This window comes from Bubalus kerabau, unplaced genomic scaffold, assembly GCF_029407905.1.
Source record: "Bubalus kerabau isolate K-KA32 ecotype Philippines breed swamp buffalo unplaced genomic scaffold, PCC_UOA_SB_1v2 scaffold_83, whole genome shotgun sequence".
Classification (NCBI taxonomy): domain Eukaryota; kingdom Metazoa; phylum Chordata; class Mammalia; order Artiodactyla; family Bovidae; genus Bubalus; species Bubalus kerabau.
Genome location: NW_026577937.1, coordinates 238294 through 255939, shown reverse-complemented (window position 1 = coordinate 255939; position 17646 = coordinate 238294). Strand labels below are relative to the sequence as shown.

At 50.3% G+C, this 17646-nt stretch overlaps 1 long non-coding RNA gene across 10 annotated transcripts in view; it reads right to left on the bottom strand.

Moving 5' to 3' along the window:
* The window catches only part of LOC129641161 (uncharacterized), a 62732-nt gene extending 49173 nt beyond the window's left edge, over positions 1-13559 (bottom strand). Inside the window, exons 1-2 of one of the 10 annotated variants that reach the window (XR_008709121.1) lie at positions 12914-13559; positions 10467-10522 (exon numbers count right to left, since the gene is read on the bottom strand). This is a non-coding gene — a long non-coding RNA (uncharacterized LOC129641161). Of the gene's footprint in view, positions 1-10466; positions 10523-12599; positions 12734-12913 lie in introns of those variants that run through there. The other 9 variants (XR_008709119.1, XR_008709116.1, XR_008709117.1 and 6 more) reach the window with 9 other exon arrangements.
* Positions 13560-17646: the final 4087 nt, after the last annotated feature.

Below are 17646 nucleotides of genomic sequence, written 5' to 3'. Positions count from 1 at the left end.
AAAGAAATATTTTAAATCTCAGGCGGAAAACTGGAAGATGTCTTGTCTCTCTCTCTGGATTTAGGTATGTGTCAGTGTGAGCCTTGTGGTTTTTGATAATATTGCTCAAGTTCTGAGTTCTGATTTCAATGGTCTCAAGACAAGGCAGCGCTTCCAAATCAAACCGCTGGAAATACAAGAAAACATTGACCTAAATGAACGTCAGAGTCCCGTGAACTGGGAACTAGTCAATATGAAATATCTAGTATTTTTGGTTTTGCTCCTCCACTATAGACATGTCTAAGAGTCAACAACATTAAGCACAACATGTTCATAGTGCCTAGGTTTCCTTTGAGGTAAAAATTGCTCTATTGTTATATCTGTCACAAGCCTGTCAGCAAGAAAGTACCTGGAAACGACAACATCAAAAGAAAAAAACGTAAATGTGATATGAGCTTTTAGACAAACTCTTAACAATGATTATACTCTAAAATATCTGCCTCTCATAGTCTTGATTGAAGGCAGAGGAGAAGGGGACGACAGAGGATAAAATGGTTGGATGGCATCACTGACCTGATGGAGATGAGTTTGAGCAAGCCCCTGGACTTGGTGACGGACACGGAAGCCTGGCATCCTGCAGGCCACCGGGTCCCAAAGAGTCAGACACGACTGAGCAACTGAACTGAACTGAACTGAAAAACGTTTCTCCAGGTGTTTTGGTTCCCCGAGTTTCTATCCTTGTGCTAAACTAAGTGACGACAGTGTATTTCATAGCTAGGTCATTTCCAAAGAAATGAAAGTTCTGAAACACTCACGACTTGAACGGACCTCCCTTTTACACAGAAACAAAAGAGATTTTTGACTCTCCATGAATAGTGTCTGGCACCATCCTGACATGTTAAATGTAAGAAAGCAATTGTTTTGTTTTGTTCTCTTCTGTTCTTGTTGGTGGGGGGTGGCGCGCTATATCGAATGCCAGTATAAAAGTCAGTTCTTGGTTGCTGAAGGGAAATGTATGACTTGTTATTACAAGAAGGTATGTGGAATGCAATGGCACTTGAGGAAGGAAAACGAAGTAGTTCTGTCTTACAGGCGGCAGTTTCAGGATGGGAGAAGCAAAGGAATGGGTACAGAATGGGATAAGGAGGTGGTAGGGAAAGTGGACCCCCAGAAAAGAGTTCTGTGCCTAGCACAAGTTTTCTTGAGATGTGGAACTGCCTTTGCTAATGGAGTTTCAGTTTCTTTACCTCTTAAGTGATCTCTTCTAGGTGGACCTAGAACAGAAATCTTTGGTTAGCTTTGGCTACGTGGAGAAGTAGTGTTTCACGGTGACATATGTGATCCTACCTGACTGTTCTCAACCCTTTTGATATCGATGCACTGCTTCTGCTGCTGCTGCCGCCGCCGCCGCCGCCGCCGCTGCTAAGTCGCTTCAGTCGTGTCCGGCTCTGTGCGACCCCGTAGACGGCAGCCCACCAGGCCCCGCAGTTCCTGGGGTTCTCTAGGCAAGAACACTGGAGGGGGTTGCCATTTCCTCCTCCCATGCATGAAAGTGAAAAGTGAACGTGAAGTCGCTCAGTGGTGTCCGACTCTTAGCGACCCCATGGACTGCAGCCTACCAGGCTCCTCCGTCCATGGGATTTTCCACGCAAGAGTCCTGGAGTGGGGTGCCATTGCCTTCTCCCATATCTATGCGCAAGCCTGCCTAAATCACTGACTTCTAGCTAGCTTTGGGATGCCAATGACCATCCACCCTTACCAGGCAACAGAGAAGAGAAAACACTTACCACAGGAGGTCCTGGTAAGGAACAAGGAACTAACAAGCTCCCACCAACCAGGATTCTGCAGAGGTCAACAAGAGGTCAGTAAGAGATGGCAGACTGCAGTCCAGAGGTCCTAGCGACTTCCATCTTGCAGCAGAGACCCAGCATAGTCCAAACGAATTCAATGTTGCAACAAATAAATAAACAAATAAAAGGACAGAAGTTCTTTGCACACATGACTGAGATTAGGGGTGAGGCAGTACATGTATGTGCCCGGAAAATCCTAAAGTATAAGAAAGGAAAGAAATTAAAGACAACTCTCAAGCTGTCCAAACTGATAAAAACGAATGATTACACAGTTTTCTCTGTATACATTAGCAGATAATAATCTGAAAAGGAAATTAAAAAAATTCCCTTTCAATAATGTCAACATGAATACCACACTTTGCCATGGATGTAATGACGATGACAAGACCGGCACGCTGGAACTTATACACCCTGGCTGAAAACTATCCTGAATACATGGACAGATATTCCATAACGATGGAAAGACTTAAGATGGCAATCCCATGGAATGCATCTTCAATCTGAAATGAAGATTCGATATGAGTTGATCGCTCAGAGCTTTTGTGCCATCAACTGTTATTAAAGTATAAAAGAGATAGAGAAAGCTGCTGACTTAGACTTGAGGCGGGGTGTACGCCCTGCTGGGCTCTAGCCAGATATTCTACAGGCACTAGCAGTCAGCTCAGGAAAGAAAGGCACTGTCTCCGGGAATGGCACCAGGCCCCTCCCCCACGACATGCCTTGAGGTCACATTGGCAGCAGGTGAGTCCTCCGGGGCCAAAAACTGATTGACATGAATCTTGAAGAAAGGCAGTATTCCAGGCAACTATAGCATTTCCTTAACATAGATGAGGAGAACAAGGTAGGAGGAAAACATACTGTTTTGTTCAAGTCGTTTCTGAGCCTATTGGGGGAACCCACCTGAAGCCAGAGTCCAGCGGAAATCCATAGGATATGTACATCGCTTAAGACAAACATTTCCTTAGGAACAAAGGCATTGCTTAGCTCAAGGTTTGTCTGCGAAATGCTTACGCATCAGGAGATGGCTCCGAGTTGGGTTTCCACACACAAGAACATGCATGCAAAGGACAAGCCTGCACAGCCCATCTTCCCCCTTTCCCCACAGCCAGCAGCATTTCCAAGTGACCTCCTAAGGCCTTCCCCAAACTACAGGGGCACCTCTGGGTTTCCTGTTTCCCTCACTTCGAACACTTTTCTTTAAAAAAAAAAAAAAAAAAAATCCCGCACACTTCTTGATAGAATGCCACAGTGGAAGGAAAACAGGCCTTCAATATTGAAACCTCCCTGTGCCAAACACTTGGAGCTTGGTTTGGTTTGGTTTTGTGTTGAATTACACCACCACATAATTTAAACTTTTTACAAGTTCTAATCATTCAGTTCCAAAATACCAAACTTTTATTGCACAAGGTCCCCTTGAAAAGGCCCACGCAGCAGGACAGCCACAGATTCGGCCATGAAAGGGCAGCAAGATGCCCTCCCCCCTTCTTTGCTGCCTGGGCGGCCACCAGGGTTTGAAATCCATGCACCCTACTAAGTTTCTAGGGTGCAATTCGTGGGCCCTTCCCTTTCCCCTCCCAGCAGGTGCTCCAGGGCCCGCTGGCCTACAAAGTGCCAGAAGCAGGGCTGGGCCAGCCAGCCAAGATTCAGGGTTCTGTCCCTTGGACTTCCAGCGGACACTAGGCTGCTTGGGAAACCCGCGCAGACTCGGAGATTTTTCAGCAGAGGGGTGGAGCGGTAAAGGCCTTGACCCCAAAGGCGAGGCCTTTCTGCGACCGCCAGGTGGGGGAGCTCCGAGAATGTGCCAACAGAGGGCGGAATACGTGGTTCCCTGCTCCACGCAGTCCCAGTGCCCTGACCCGTGGTCCGCACCCCTCCGCTGCGCCCACTGGATGCCGATCCTTGGGGACCCAGGAGCGCACGAAATGGGCGTGCCCAGCCGCAATGGCGACCCCCGAGAGCACAACTGGGAAGCCCTCCCCCACCCCCGCCAGGAGCCGACCCCAGCCGAGACCGGACCCCGCCCCGCGCCGCCCGGGTTCGCCCCGCCCCTGCCGCGCTCCCGTTGCCTTCCCAGCCGCAGTGGGGACCCCGGAGAACACAACTGAGACCGCCCCCCACCCCCTCCCCACCGGAACCCCGACCCACGCCGCCAGGGTTCGCCCCACTCCTGGCGCGGCGCGCTGCTCACCTTCACCGGGGGCTCCCGGTGAGCCCCGCCCCCACGCCCGGTTCCAGGAGAGGCTCTGGCTACTGCCGCCAGTTCAAACAGGAGGACAATACATCCACCCCACAGGGACAATCCAAGCTGTCTATGATTTAGGGATCAAACGAGGACTACAGCAAGGCAAGGTGACCTGACCTAGGAGGGCCATGAGAGTCTATAGAACCAGACAAAGTTGGTTACCAAGGAAACTTTTTTCCTTGGAACCGGGAAAGCTGGTTCTTTGCATATGCAATGACCAACAATTAGCTTGTTACCCAAGCCTGCCTCGCTGCCACCCCCACCCCCACCCCCATCCCCCACTCCCCAGGAGACCGGCTCAAAGAAATATTTTAAATCTCAGGCGGAAAACTGGAAGATGTCTTGTCTCTCTCTCTGGATTTAGGTATGTGTCAGTGTGAGCCTTGTGGTTTTTGATAATATTGCTCAAGTTCTGAGTTCTGATTTCAATGGTCTCAAGACAAGGCAGCGCTTCCAAATCAAACCGCTGGAAATACAAGAAAACATTGACCTAAATGAACGTCAGAGTCCCGTGAACTGGGAACTAGTCAATATGAAATATCTAGTATTTTTGGTTTTGCTCCTCCACTATAGACATGTCTAAGAGTCAACAACATTAAGCACAACATGTTCATAGTGCCTAGGTTTCCTTTGAGGTAAAAATTGCTCTATTGTTATATCTGTCACAAGCCTGTCAGCAAGAAAGTACCTGGAAACGACAACATCAAAAGAAAAAAACGTAAATGTGATATGAGCTTTTAGACAAACTCTTAACAATGATTATACTCTAAAATATCTGCCTCTCATAGTCTTGATTGAAGGCAGAGGAGAAGGGGACGACAGAGGATAAAATGGTTGGATGGCATCACTGACCTGATGGAGATGAGTTTGAGCAAGCCCCTGGACTTGGTGACGGACACGGAAGCCTGGCATCCTGCAGGCCACCGGGTCCCAAAGAGTCAGACACGACTGAGCAACTGAACTGAACTGAACTGAAAAACGTTTCTCCAGGTGTTTTGGTTCCCCGAGTTTCTATCCTTGTGCTAAACTAAGTGACGACAGTGTATTTCATAGCTAGGTCATTTCCAAAGAAATGAAAGTTCTGAAACACTCACGACTTGAACGGACCTCCCTTTTACACAGAAACAAAAGAGATTTTTGACTCTCCATGAATAGTGTCTGGCACCATCCTGACATGTTAAATGTAAGAAAGCAATTGTTTTGTTTTGTTCTCTTCTGTTCTTGTTGGTGGGGGGTGGCGCGCTATATCGAATGCCAGTATAAAAGTCAGTTCTTGGTTGCTGAAGGGAAATGTATGACTTGTTATTACAAGAAGGTATGTGGAATGCAATGGCACTTGAGGAAGGAAAACGAAGTAGTTCTGTCTTACAGGCGGCAGTTTCAGGATGGGAGAAGCAAAGGAATGGGTACAGAATGGGATAAGGAGGTGGTAGGGAAAGTGGACCCCCAGAAAAGAGTTCTGTGCCTAGCACAAGTTTTCTTGAGATGTGGAACTGCCTTTGCTAATGGAGTTTCAGTTTCTTTACCTCTTAAGTGATCTCTTCTAGGTGGACCTAGAACAGAAATCTTTGGTTAGCTTTGGCTACGTGGAGAAGTAGTGTTTCACGGTGACATATGTGATCCTACCTGACTGTTCTCAACCCTTTTGATATCGATGCACTGCTTCTGCTGCTGCTGCCGCCGCCGCCGCCGCCGCTGCTAAGTCGCTTCAGTCGTGTCCGGCTCTGTGCGACCCCGTAGACGGCAGCCCACCAGGCCCCGCAGTTCCTGGGGTTCTCTAGGCAAGAACACTGGAGGGGGTTGCCATTTCCTCCTCCCATGCATGAAAGTGAAAAGTGAACGTGAAGTCGCTCAGTGGTGTCCGACTCTTAGCGACCCCATGGACTGCAGCCTACCAGGCTCCTCCGTCCATGGGATTTTCCACGCAAGAGTCCTGGAGTGGGGTGCCATTGCCTTCTCCCATATCTATGCGCAAGCCTGCCTAAATCACTGACTTCTAGCTAGCTTTGGGATGCCAATGACCATCCACCCTTACCAGGCAACAGAGAAGAGAAAACACTTACCACAGGAGGTCCTGGTAAGGAACAAGGAACTAACAAGCTCCCACCAACCAGGATTCTGCAGAGGTCAACAAGAGGTCAGTAAGAGATGGCAGACTGCAGTCCAGAGGTCCTAGCGACTTCCATCTTGCAGCAGAGACCCAGCATAGTCCAAACGAATTCAATGTTGCAACAAATAAATAAACAAATAAAAGGACAGAAGTTCTTTGCACACATGACTGAGATTAGGGGTGAGGCAGTACATGTATGTGCCCGGAAAATCCTAAAGTATAAGAAAGGAAAGAAATTAAAGACAACTCTCAAGCTGTCCAAACTGATAAAAACGAATGATTACACAGTTTTCTCTGTATACATTAGCAGATAATAATCTGAAAAGGAAATTAAAAAAATTCCCTTTCAATAATGTCAACATGAATACCACACTTTGCCATGGATGTAATGACGATGACAAGACCGGCACGCTGGAACTTATACACCCTGGCTGAAAACTATCCTGAATACATGGACAGATATTCCATAACGATGGAAAGACTTAAGATGGCAATCCCATGGAATGCATCTTCAATCTGAAATGAAGATTCGATATGAGTTGATCGCTCAGAGCTTTTGTGCCATCAACTGTTATTAAAGTATAAAAGAGATAGAGAAAGCTGCTGACTTAGACTTGAGGCGGGGTGTACGCCCTGCTGGGCTCTAGCCAGATATTCTACAGGCACTAGCAGTCAGCTCAGGAAAGAAAGGCACTGTCTCCGGGAATGGCACCAGGCCCCTCCCCCACGACATGCCTTGAGGTCACATTGGCAGCAGGTGAGTCCTCCGGGGCCAAAAACTGATTGACATGAATCTTGAAGAAAGGCAGTATTCCAGGCAACTATACCATTTCCTTAACATAGATGAGGAGAACAAGGTAGGAGGAAAACATACTGTTTTGTTCAAGTCGTTTCTGAGCCTATTGGGGGAACCCACCTGAAGCCAGAGTCCAGCGGAAATCCATAGGATATGTACATCGCTTAAGACAAACATTTCCTTAGGAACAAAGGCATTGCTTAGCTCAAGGTTTGTCTGCGAAATGCTTACGCATCAGGAGATGGCTCCGAGTTGGGTTTCCACACACAAGAACATGCATGCAAAGGACAAGCCTGCACAGCCCATCTTCCCCCTTTCCCCACAGCCAGCAGCATTTCCAAGTGACCTCCTAAGGCCTTCCCCAAACTACAGGGGCACCTCTGGGTTTCCTGTTTCCCTCACTTCGAACACTTTTCTTTAAAAAAAAAAAAAAAAAAATCCCGCACACTTCTTGATAGAATGCCACAGTGGAAGGAAAACAGGCCTTCAATATTGAAACCTCCCTGTGCCAAACACTTGGAGCTTGGTTTGGTTTGGTTTTGTGTTGAATTACACCACCACATAATTTAAACTTTTTACAAGTTCTAATCATTCAGTTCCAAAATACCAAACTTTTATTGCACAAGGTCCCCTTGAAAAGGCCCACGCAGCAGGACAGCCACAGATTCGGCCATGAAAGGGCAGCAAGATGCCCTCCCCCCTTCTTTGCTGCCTGGGCGGCCACCAGGGTTTGAAATCCATGCACCCTACTAAGTTTCTAGGGTGCAATTCGTGGACCCTTCCCTTTCCCCTCCCAGCAGGTGCTCCAGGGCCCGCTGGCCTACAAAGTGCCAGAAGCAGGGCTGGGCCAGCCAGCCAAGATTCAGGGTTCTGTCCCTTGGACTTCCAGCGGACACTAGGCTGCTTGGGAAACCCGCGCAGACTCGGAGATTTTTCAGCAGAGGGGTGGAGCGGTAAAGGCCTTGACCCCAAAGGCGAGGCCTTTCTGCGACCGCCAGGTGGGGGAGCTCCGAGAATGTGCCAACAGAGGGCGGAATACGTGGTTCCCTGCTCCACGCAGTCCCAGTGCCCTGACCCGTGGTCCGCACCCCTCCGCTGCGCCCACTGGATGCCGATCCTTGGGGACCCAGGAGCGCACGAAATGGGCGTGCCCAGCCGCAATGGCGACCCCCGAGAGCACAACTGGGAAGCCCTCCCCCACCCCCGCCAGGAGCCGACCCCAGCCGAGACCGGACCCCGCCCCGCGCCGCCCGGGTTCGCCCCGCCCCTGCCGCGCTCCCGTTGCCTTCCCAGCCGCAGTGGGGACCCCGGAGAACACAACTGAGACCGCCCCCCACCCCCTCCCCACCGGAACCCCGACCCACGCCGCCAGGGTTCGCCCCACTCCTGGCGCGGCGCGCTGCTCACCTTCACCGGGGGCTCCCGGTGAGCCCCGCCCCCACGCCCGGTTCCAGGAGAGGCTCTGGCTACTGCCGCCAGTTCAAACAGGAGGACAATACATCCACCCCACAGGGACAATCCAAGCTGTCTATGATTTAGGGATCAAACGAGGACTACAGCAAGGCAAGGTGACCTGACCTAGGAGGGCCATGAGAGTCTATAGAACCAGACAAAGTTGGTTACCAAGGAAACTTTTTTCCTTGGAACCGGGAAAGCTGGTTCTTTGCATATGCAATGACCAACAATTAGCTTGTTACCCAAGCCTGCCTCGCTGCCACCCCCACCCCCACCCCCATCCCCCACTCCCCAGGAGACCGGCTCAAAGAAATATTTTAAATCTCAGGCGGAAAACTGGAAGATGTCTTGTCTCTCTCTCTGGATTTAGGTATGTGTCAGTGTGAGCCTTGTGGTTTTTGATAATATTGCTCAAGTTCTGAGTTCTGATTTCAATGGTCTCAAGACAAGGCAGCGCTTCCAAATCAAACCGCTGGAAATACAAGAAAACATTGACCTAAATGAACGTCAGAGTCCCGTGAACTGGGAACTAGTCAATATGAAATATCTAGTATTTTTGGTTTTGCTCCTCCACTATAGACATGTCTAAGAGTCAACAACATTGAGCACAACATGTTCATAGTGCCTAGGTTTCCTTTGAGGTAAAAATTGCTCTATTGTTATATCTGTCACAAGCCTGTCAGCAAGAAAGTACCTGGAAACGACAACATCAAAAGTGAAAAATGTAAATGTGATATGAGCTTTTAGACAAACTCTTAACAATGATTATACTCTAAAATATCTGCCTCTCATAGTCTTGACTGAAGGCAGAGGAGAAGGGGACGACAGAGGATACAATGGTTGGATGGCATCACTGACCTGATGGAGATGAGTTTGAGCAAGCCCCTGGAGTTGGTGACGGACACGGAAGCCTGGCATCCTGCAGGCCACCGGGTCCCAAAGAGTCAGACACGTCTGAGCAACTGAACTGAACTGAACTGAAAAACGTTTCTCCAGGTGTTTTGGTTCCCCGAGTTTCTATCCTTGTGCTAAACTAAGTGACGACAGTGTATTTCATAGCTAGGTCATTTCCAAAGTAATGAAAGTTCTGAAAGGACCTCCCTTTTACACAGAAACAAAAGAGATTTTTGACTCTCCATGAATCTTGTCTGGCACCATCCTGACATGTTAAATGTAAGAAAGCAATTGTTTTGTTTTGTTTTGTTCTATTCTTGGGGGTGGGGGAAGGGAGTGCACTATATTGAACGCCAATATAAAAGTCAGTTCTTGGTTGCTGAAGTGAAATGTATGACTTGTTTTTATAAGAAGGTATGTGGAATGCATTGACACTTGAGGAAGGAAAACGAAGTAGTTCTGTCTTACAGGTGGAAGTTTCAGGATGGGAGAAGCAAAGGAATGGGTACAGAATGGGATAAGGAGGTTGTAGGGAAAGTGGACCTCCAGAAAAGGGTTCTGTGCCTAGCAGAAGTTTTCTTGAGATGTTGAACTGCCTTTCCTAATGGAGTTTCAGTTTCTTTACCTCTTAAGTGATGTCTTCTAGGTTGACCTAGAACAGAAATCTTTGGTTAGCTTTGGCTACGTGGAGAAGTAGTGTTTCACGGTGACATATGTGATCCTACCTGACTGTTCTCAACCCTTTTGATTTCAATGCACTGCTTCTGCTGCTGCTGCTAAGTCGTTTCAGTCGTGTCCGACTCTGTGCGACCCCATACATGGCAGCCCACCAGGTCCCGCAGTCCCTGGGTTTCTCTAGGCAAGAACACTGGAGTGGGTTGCCATTTCCTCCTCCCATGCATGAAAGTGAAAATGAACGTGAAGTCGCTCAGTGGTGTCCGACTCTTAGCGACCCCATGGACTGCAGCCTACCAGGCTCCTCTGTCCGTGGGATTTTCCACGCAAGAGTCCTGGAGTGGGGTACCATTGCCTTCTCCCATATCTATGCAGAAGCCTGCCTAAATAATTGACTTCAAGCTAGCTTTGGGATGCCAATGACCATCCACCCTTACCAGGCAACAGAGAAGAGAAACCACTTACCACAGGAGGTCCTGGTAAAGGAACAAGGAACTAACAAGCTCCCACCAACCAGGATTCTGCAGAGGTCAACAAGAGGTCAGTAAGAGATGGCAGACTGCAGTCCAGAGGTCCTAGCGACTTCCATCTTGCAGCAGAGACCCAGAATAATCAAAACGAATTCATGTTGCAAAAAATAAGGACAGAAGTTCTTTGAGCACATGACTGAGTTTAGGGGTGAGGTAGTACATGTATGTGCCTGGAAAATCTTAAATATGAGAAAGGAAAGAAATTAAAGAAACTCTCAAGCTGTCCAAACTGATAAAAACGAATGATTACACAGTTTTCTCTGTAAACATTAGCAGATAATAATCTGAAAAGGAATTTTAAAAAATTCCCTTTCAATAATGTCAACATGAATACAACACTTTGCCATGTATTAACGATGATGACAAGACTGGCACACTGGAAATTATACACCCTGGCTGAAAACTATCCTGAATACATGGACAGATATTCCATAATGATGGAAAGACTTAAGATGGCAATCACATGGAATGCATCTTCAATCTGAAATAAATATTCGATATGGTTTGATCGCTCAGAGCTTTTGTATCATCAATTGTTATTAAAGTATAAAAGAGATAGAGAAAGCTGCTGACTTAGTCTTGAGGCTGGATGTACACCCTGCTGGGTTCTAGCCAGGTATTCTACAGGCACTATCAGTCAGCTAAGGAAAGAAAGGCACTGTCTCAGGTAATTGCAGCAGGCCCCTCCCCCACGATATGCCTTGAGATAACATTGGCAGCAGGTGAGTCATCCCGGGCCAAAATTTGATAGACCTGAATCTTGAAGAAAGGCAGTATTCAAGGCAAATATATCATTTCCTTAATATAGATAAGGAGAACAAGCTAGGAGGAAAACATACTGTTTTTTTCAAGTTGCTTCTGAGCCTTTTGGGGGAACGGACCTGAAGCCAGAGTCTAGCGGAAATACATAGGATATTTATATCACTTAAGACAAACATTTCCTCAGGAAAAAAAAGCATTGCTTAGCTCAAAGTTTGTGTGCGAAATGCTTACACATCAGGAGATGGCTCGAGCTGGGTTTCCACACACAAGAACATGCATGCAAAGGACAAGCCTGCACAGCCAATCTGCCCCACCCCACAGCAAGCAGCATTTCCAAGTGACCTCCTTAGGCCTTCCCCAAACTACAGGGGCACCTCTGGGTTTCCTGTTTCCCTCACGTCAAACACTTTTCTTAAAAAAAAAAAATATCCCGCACACTTCTTGATAAATGCCACAGTGGAAGGAAAAAGGCCTTCAATATTAGGAACTCCATTTGAAAAACACTTGTAGCTTGGTTTTGTTTTAATTACACCACCACATAATTTAAACTTTTTACACGTTCTAATTATTCAGTTCCAAAACACCAAACTTTTCTTCCACAGGGTCCCCATGAAAAGGCCCACGCAGCAGGACAGCCACAGATTCTGACATGAAAGGGCAGCAAGGTACCCTCCCCCCTTCTTTGCTGCCTGGGCGGCCACCAGGGTTTGAAATCCATGCACCCTACTAAGTTTCTAGGGTGCAATCCGTGGACCCTTCCCTTTCCCATCCCAGTAGGTGCTCAAGGGCCCGCTGGCCTACAAAGTGCCAGAAGCAGGGCTGGGCCAGCCGGCCAGAGTTCAGGGTTCTGTCCCTTGGACTTCTAGCGGACACTAGGCTGCTTGGGAAACCCGCGCAGACTCTGAGACTTTTCAGCAAAGGGGTGGAGCGGTAAAGGCCTTGACCCCAAAGGCGAGGCCTTTCTGCGACCGCCAGGTTGGGGAGCTCCGAGAATGTACCAACAGACGGCGGAATACGTGGTTCCCTGCTCCACGCAGTCCCAGTGCCCTTACCAGTGGTCCGCAGCCCTCCGCTGCACCCACGGGATGGCGATCCTTGGGGACCCAGGAGCGGACGAAATGGGTGTTCCCAGCCTCAGTGGAGACCCCTGAGAGCACAACTGGGAAGCCCTCCCCATCCCCGCCAAGAGCCAACCCCGCCACAACCGGACCCCCTCCCCTCGCGCCAGGGTTCGCCCCGCCCCTGCCGCGCTCCCGGCGCGTTCCCAGCCGCAGTGGCGACCCCCGGGAGCACAACTGGGACCGACCCCCACCTACAGCCATCGTAATCTCCACCCGCGCAGCCGGAGTTTACCCCGCCCCGGTGCGGTCCCGGCGCGTTTCCAGCCGCAGTGGCCACTTCCGAGAGCACTACTGGGACTGCTTCCCACCCCCTCCCGACCGGAAAACGGCCCCGCGCCGCCCGGTTTCGCCCCGCCCCTGCCTCGCTCCCGGTACATTTCCAGCCGCAGTGGGGACCCCCGAGAGCACAACTGGGACCGCTTCCCACCCCCTCCCGACCGGAAACCCGCCCCGCGCCGCCCTGTTTCGCCCCGCCCCTGCCACGCTCCCGGTACCTTACCAATTTCTAGCGTTCACGCCCGGATAGGAGCAGGATGTAGGAGTGTGGGAGATGTGTCTGGAGCCTGACAGCCTCAGCTCCGCTCTGGCCTGCCCTTTGGACCTAGGAGCCAGGCCAACTTGCAGAGGGCTTATTGCCCTATTGTATGCAAACTACCAAGGCCTACCGCAAGGAGAGCTCTGTCGGAGGGAAGGGAAGTGCCCCAGGCTGCGTTCCCAAGCTGTTGCTAGGCAACCCAGACTCAGCGCTAAACGGAGGGAATCAGGGTCCTAGTGCCCCAGCCTTGGGGAGGGAGCTCCACAGCCAGAGTGTTCCTCCGTTTGTGCCCAGAAAGCGCCTGCCAGACTGGGCTTCCCTGGAGCTCTGTTGCAGAGCAGAGACGTGTGGATGTGTTTTGGGGCCTTGACTTGTGCGTTTGGGCTCCCTAGCACAGCCCCAGCGTAGGGGAACCAGCCCCTTAGCAAAGAGCTCCAGGCAGTGCTTTGTGCCCAGGCCTGGATGCCCAGTCCCAGCACGCGGGAGAGATGAGTTAGGCCGTTGGCGGGTTCTTGCAAGCCTGTATTGGAAAGGACCGAATGAGCTTCACACCGGCGGAGCTGCAGATCTGTGCCCAGGCGCGATAGGACAGAGCCCCTGTCGAGATGCTGCTCTGCCTGAGCGAGCCTCGCCAAGCCCTTCCCAGCTTCTAGCTTTCGCGCAGGGGAAGGAACAGACTGCGGAAGTGGGGGAGACGTGACTGGCGGGCGCCTTACTCGCCTCAGCTCCGCTCTTCCCTTCCCTTTGCACCTATGATCCATGCCTCCTTGCAGAGGGCTTAGGTCCCGAAGGAGAGCTCTGTCAGAGGGAAGGGAAGCGCCCCAGGCTGCATTCCCAGCTGTTGCTTAGCCGCCCAGACTCAGCGCTGCACAGGGGGAATCAGGCTCTCTGTGCCCCTATGTTGGGCATGCAGCTTCACACACAGGTGTGTCTCCGTAGGAATCAAGAAAGTTCCTGACAGAGTGAGGTTCACTAGAGCTATACTAAAGAGCAAAGACTTGTCCATGTGGTCTTGCCTTCTCCTGTGCGTTTGGGTCTCCGGGCTCGCCCCCAGCTCCGTGGAAACAACCCCTGAGAAAATATCTTCAAGATCTGCTTTTCCCAGTGTCTGGGAACTGGGGTTCGTAGGAGGATAGAAAAACACGCCTCCATCGGGAACGAAAAGGCAGCCAACCTGCCTGTGATTTGAAGCCTCTATTTGGAAGGAATGGGTTAGCTTCTCCTAAAGGAGACCTCCAGATCTGCTCAGAAGTCGGTAATTCCAGAGGCAGGGTGCTGGTTCCTGATTGCCCTTTGCTAGCCTTGCAAAGACATTCCTAGGTTCTAGAGTTATTTTCCATGAAGGAGCAGGCTTCGGGAATGTGTCAGACGGGACTGGCTCCTTATTGGCCTCAGCTCAGCTATTGCCTTTCCATTCAAACTAGGACAAGGGCCTACTTTATGAAGGGTAAGGGTCTTCTTCTTTGCCAACTGCCAAGGGCTACAGCAATGAGACCTCTGTCAAGGCGAGGGAAGCCTAAGAGGATGGATTCTCAAGCAGGTGCTTTGCCACAAAGCATCAGCACCCCATGGAGAGAATCAAGCTCCCTGTGCCCCAATGTTGGGAGTGTAGCTTCACACACAGAGTTGTCTCTATAGGAGCCAAGAATTTTCCTGAGAGATTAGGTTCACTAAACCTCTCCTACAGAGCATAGACCTGTCCATGTGGTTTTGCCTTCCCCTGTGAGTTGGGTCCCCGAGGTCCGCCACACATCCGGGGAAACTGTGCCTGAGAAAAGATCTCCAGGAACTGCTTCACTGAGGCTGGGAAACGCTGTTCACAGGAAGTAAGGCAAGCGAATCTCCTGCAGAGAAAAAGAGGCCTTACTGTCCCTGGAGGAGCAGGCTGCCAGAGTGTGTGAAACCTGACTGCTGCCTTACTGGCCTCAGCTCCGCCATTGCCTGTTCATCCGAGCTAGGACCCAGGCCTACTTGGAGAAGCGTTTGGGTGCGGATTTCTACAAAGTGCCAAGGGCTACAGCAGTGAGAATTCTCTCAGCGGTAAGGGAGAGCACTGTATGGATTCTCAAGCTGTTTTCTGAACGACAGCATCAAAATGAACAGAGAGAATCAGGCTCTCTGTCCCCCTATGTTAGGTATGCAGCTTCACACACACAGGTGTCTCTATAGGAGCCAAGAATGCTCCTGAGAGATGAGGTTCACTAGAGGTCTGCTGCAGAGCATAGACGTCTCCATGTGGTCTTGCCTTCCCCTGTGGCTTTGGGTCTCCGGGCTCGGCCCCAGCTCCGTGGAAACAACCCCTGAGAAAATATCTTCAAGATCCACTTTTCCCAGAGGCTGGGAACTGGGGTTCATAGGAGGAGAGAAAAGCAAGCCTCCTTCGGGCACGAAAGGCAGCCAACCTGCCTGTGTTTTGAAGCCTCTATTTGGAAGGAATGGGTTAGCTTCTCCTAAAGGAGACCTCCAGATCTGCTCAGAAGTCGGTAATTCCAGAGGCAGGGTGCTGGTTCCTGACTGCCCTTTGCCAGCCTTGCAAAGACATTCCTAGATTCTAGAGTTATATTCCATGAAGGAGCAGGCATCGGGAATGTGTCAGACGGGACTGGCTCCTTATTGGCCTCAGCTCAGCTATTTCCTTTCCATTCAAACTAGGACAAGGGCCTACTTTATGAAGGGTAAGGGTCTTCTTCTTTGCCAACTGCCAAGGGCTACAGCAATGAGACCTCTGTCAAGGCGAGGGAAGCCTAAGAGGATGGATTCTCAAGCAGGTGCTTTACTACAAAGCATCAGCACCCCACGGAGAGAATCAAGCTCCCTGTGCCCCAATGTTGGGAGTGTAGCTTCACACACAGAGTTGTCTCTATAGGAGCCAAGAATGTTCCTGAGAGATTAGGTTCACTAAACCTCTCCTACAGAGCATAGACCTGTCCATGTGGTTTTGCCTTCCCCTGTGAGTTGGGTCCCCGAGGTCCGCCACACATCCGGGGAAACTGTGCCTGAGAAAAGATCTCCAGGAACCGCTTCGCTGAGGCTGGGAAACGCTGTTCACAGGAAGTAAGGCAAGCGAATCTCCTGCAGAGAAAAAGAGGCCTTACTGTCCCTGGAGGAGCAGGCTGCCAGAGTGTGTGAAACCTGACTGTTGCCTTACTGGCCTCAGCTCCGCCATTGCCTGTTCATCCGAGCTAGGACCCAGGCCTACTTGGAGAAGCGTTTGGGTGCGGGTTTCTACAAAGTGCCAAGGGCTATAGCAGTGAGAATTCTCTCAGCGGTAAGGGAGAGCATTATGTGGATTCTCAAGCTGTTTTCTGAATGACAGCGTCAAAATGAAGAGAGAGAATGAGGCTCTCTGTGCCCCTATGTTAGTTACGCAGCTTCACACACAGAGGTGTCTCTATAGGAGCCAAGAATGTTCCTGAGAGATGAGGTTCACTAGAGGTTTGCTACAGAGCATAGACCTGTCCATATGGTTTTGCCTTGCCCTGTGAGTTGGGTCCCCGAGGTCCGCCCCAGCTCAGGGAAAGGAGCCCCTGAGAAAAGATCTCCTGGGACCGCTATTCCCCCAGGCTGGCAAGCCTCCTGCAGGGCACAACAGGCCTTACTGTCCCTGGACGATCAGGCTACAAGAGTGTGTGAGACCTGACTGGTGCCTTACTGACCTCAGCTCCGCCATTGCATGTTCCTCCGAACTAGGACCCAGGCCTACTAGGAGAAGGGTTTGTGTATGGATTTCTAAATACTGCCAAGGGGTATAACAATGAGAACTGTGTCACGGGTAAGGAAGGGCATTGTATGGATTTTCAAGCTGTTGTTTGAACGACAGCTTCAAAGCTGCACAGAGAGAATCAGACTCTGTGTCTCCATGTTCGGTACACAGCTTCACAGACAGGGGTGTCTCCATAGGAAACAAGAAGGTTCCTGACAGAGTGAGGTTCACTAGAGCTCTCCTAGAGAGCAAAGACTTGTCCATGTGGTTTTTCTTCCCCTGTGCGTTTGGGGCTCCAGGCTCGGCCCCAGCTCCGTGGAAACAAACCCTGAGAAAAGATCTTCAAGATCCGCTTTTCCCAGAGGCTGGGATGTGGGGTTCATAGGAGGCGGGAAAAGCAGGTCTCCTTCAGACAGCAAGAGGCAGCCAAGCGGCCTGCGTTTGGAAGCCCCTATTTGGAAGAATGGGTTAGCTTCTCCCAAAGGAGACCTCCAGATCTGCTCAGAAGTCGGTAATTCCAGAGGCAGTGTGCAGGGTCCTGACTGCCCTTTGCCAGCCTTGCAAAGACATTCCTAGATTCTACTGTTATCTTCCTGAAGAAGCAGGCTTCAGGAATATATCAGACTTGACTGGCGCCTTATTGGCCTCAGCTCAGCTATTGCCTTTCCATTCAAACTAGGACAAGGCCCTATTTTATGAAGGGTAAGGGTCTTCTTCTTTCCAAACTGCCGAGGGCTACAGCAATGAGACCTCCGTAAATGCGAGGGAAGTGTAAGCGGATGGATTCTCAAGAAGGTTCTTTGCCACCAAGCATCAGCACCCCACGGAGAGAATCAGGCTCCATTTGCCCCTATGTGGGGGTGTGTAGCTTCACACACAGTGGTGTCTCTACAGGAGCCAAGAATGTTCCTGAGAGATGAGGTTCACAAGAGCTCTCCTACAGAGTGCTCACCTATCCATGTGGTTTCGCCTTCCCCTGTGAGTAGGGTCCCCG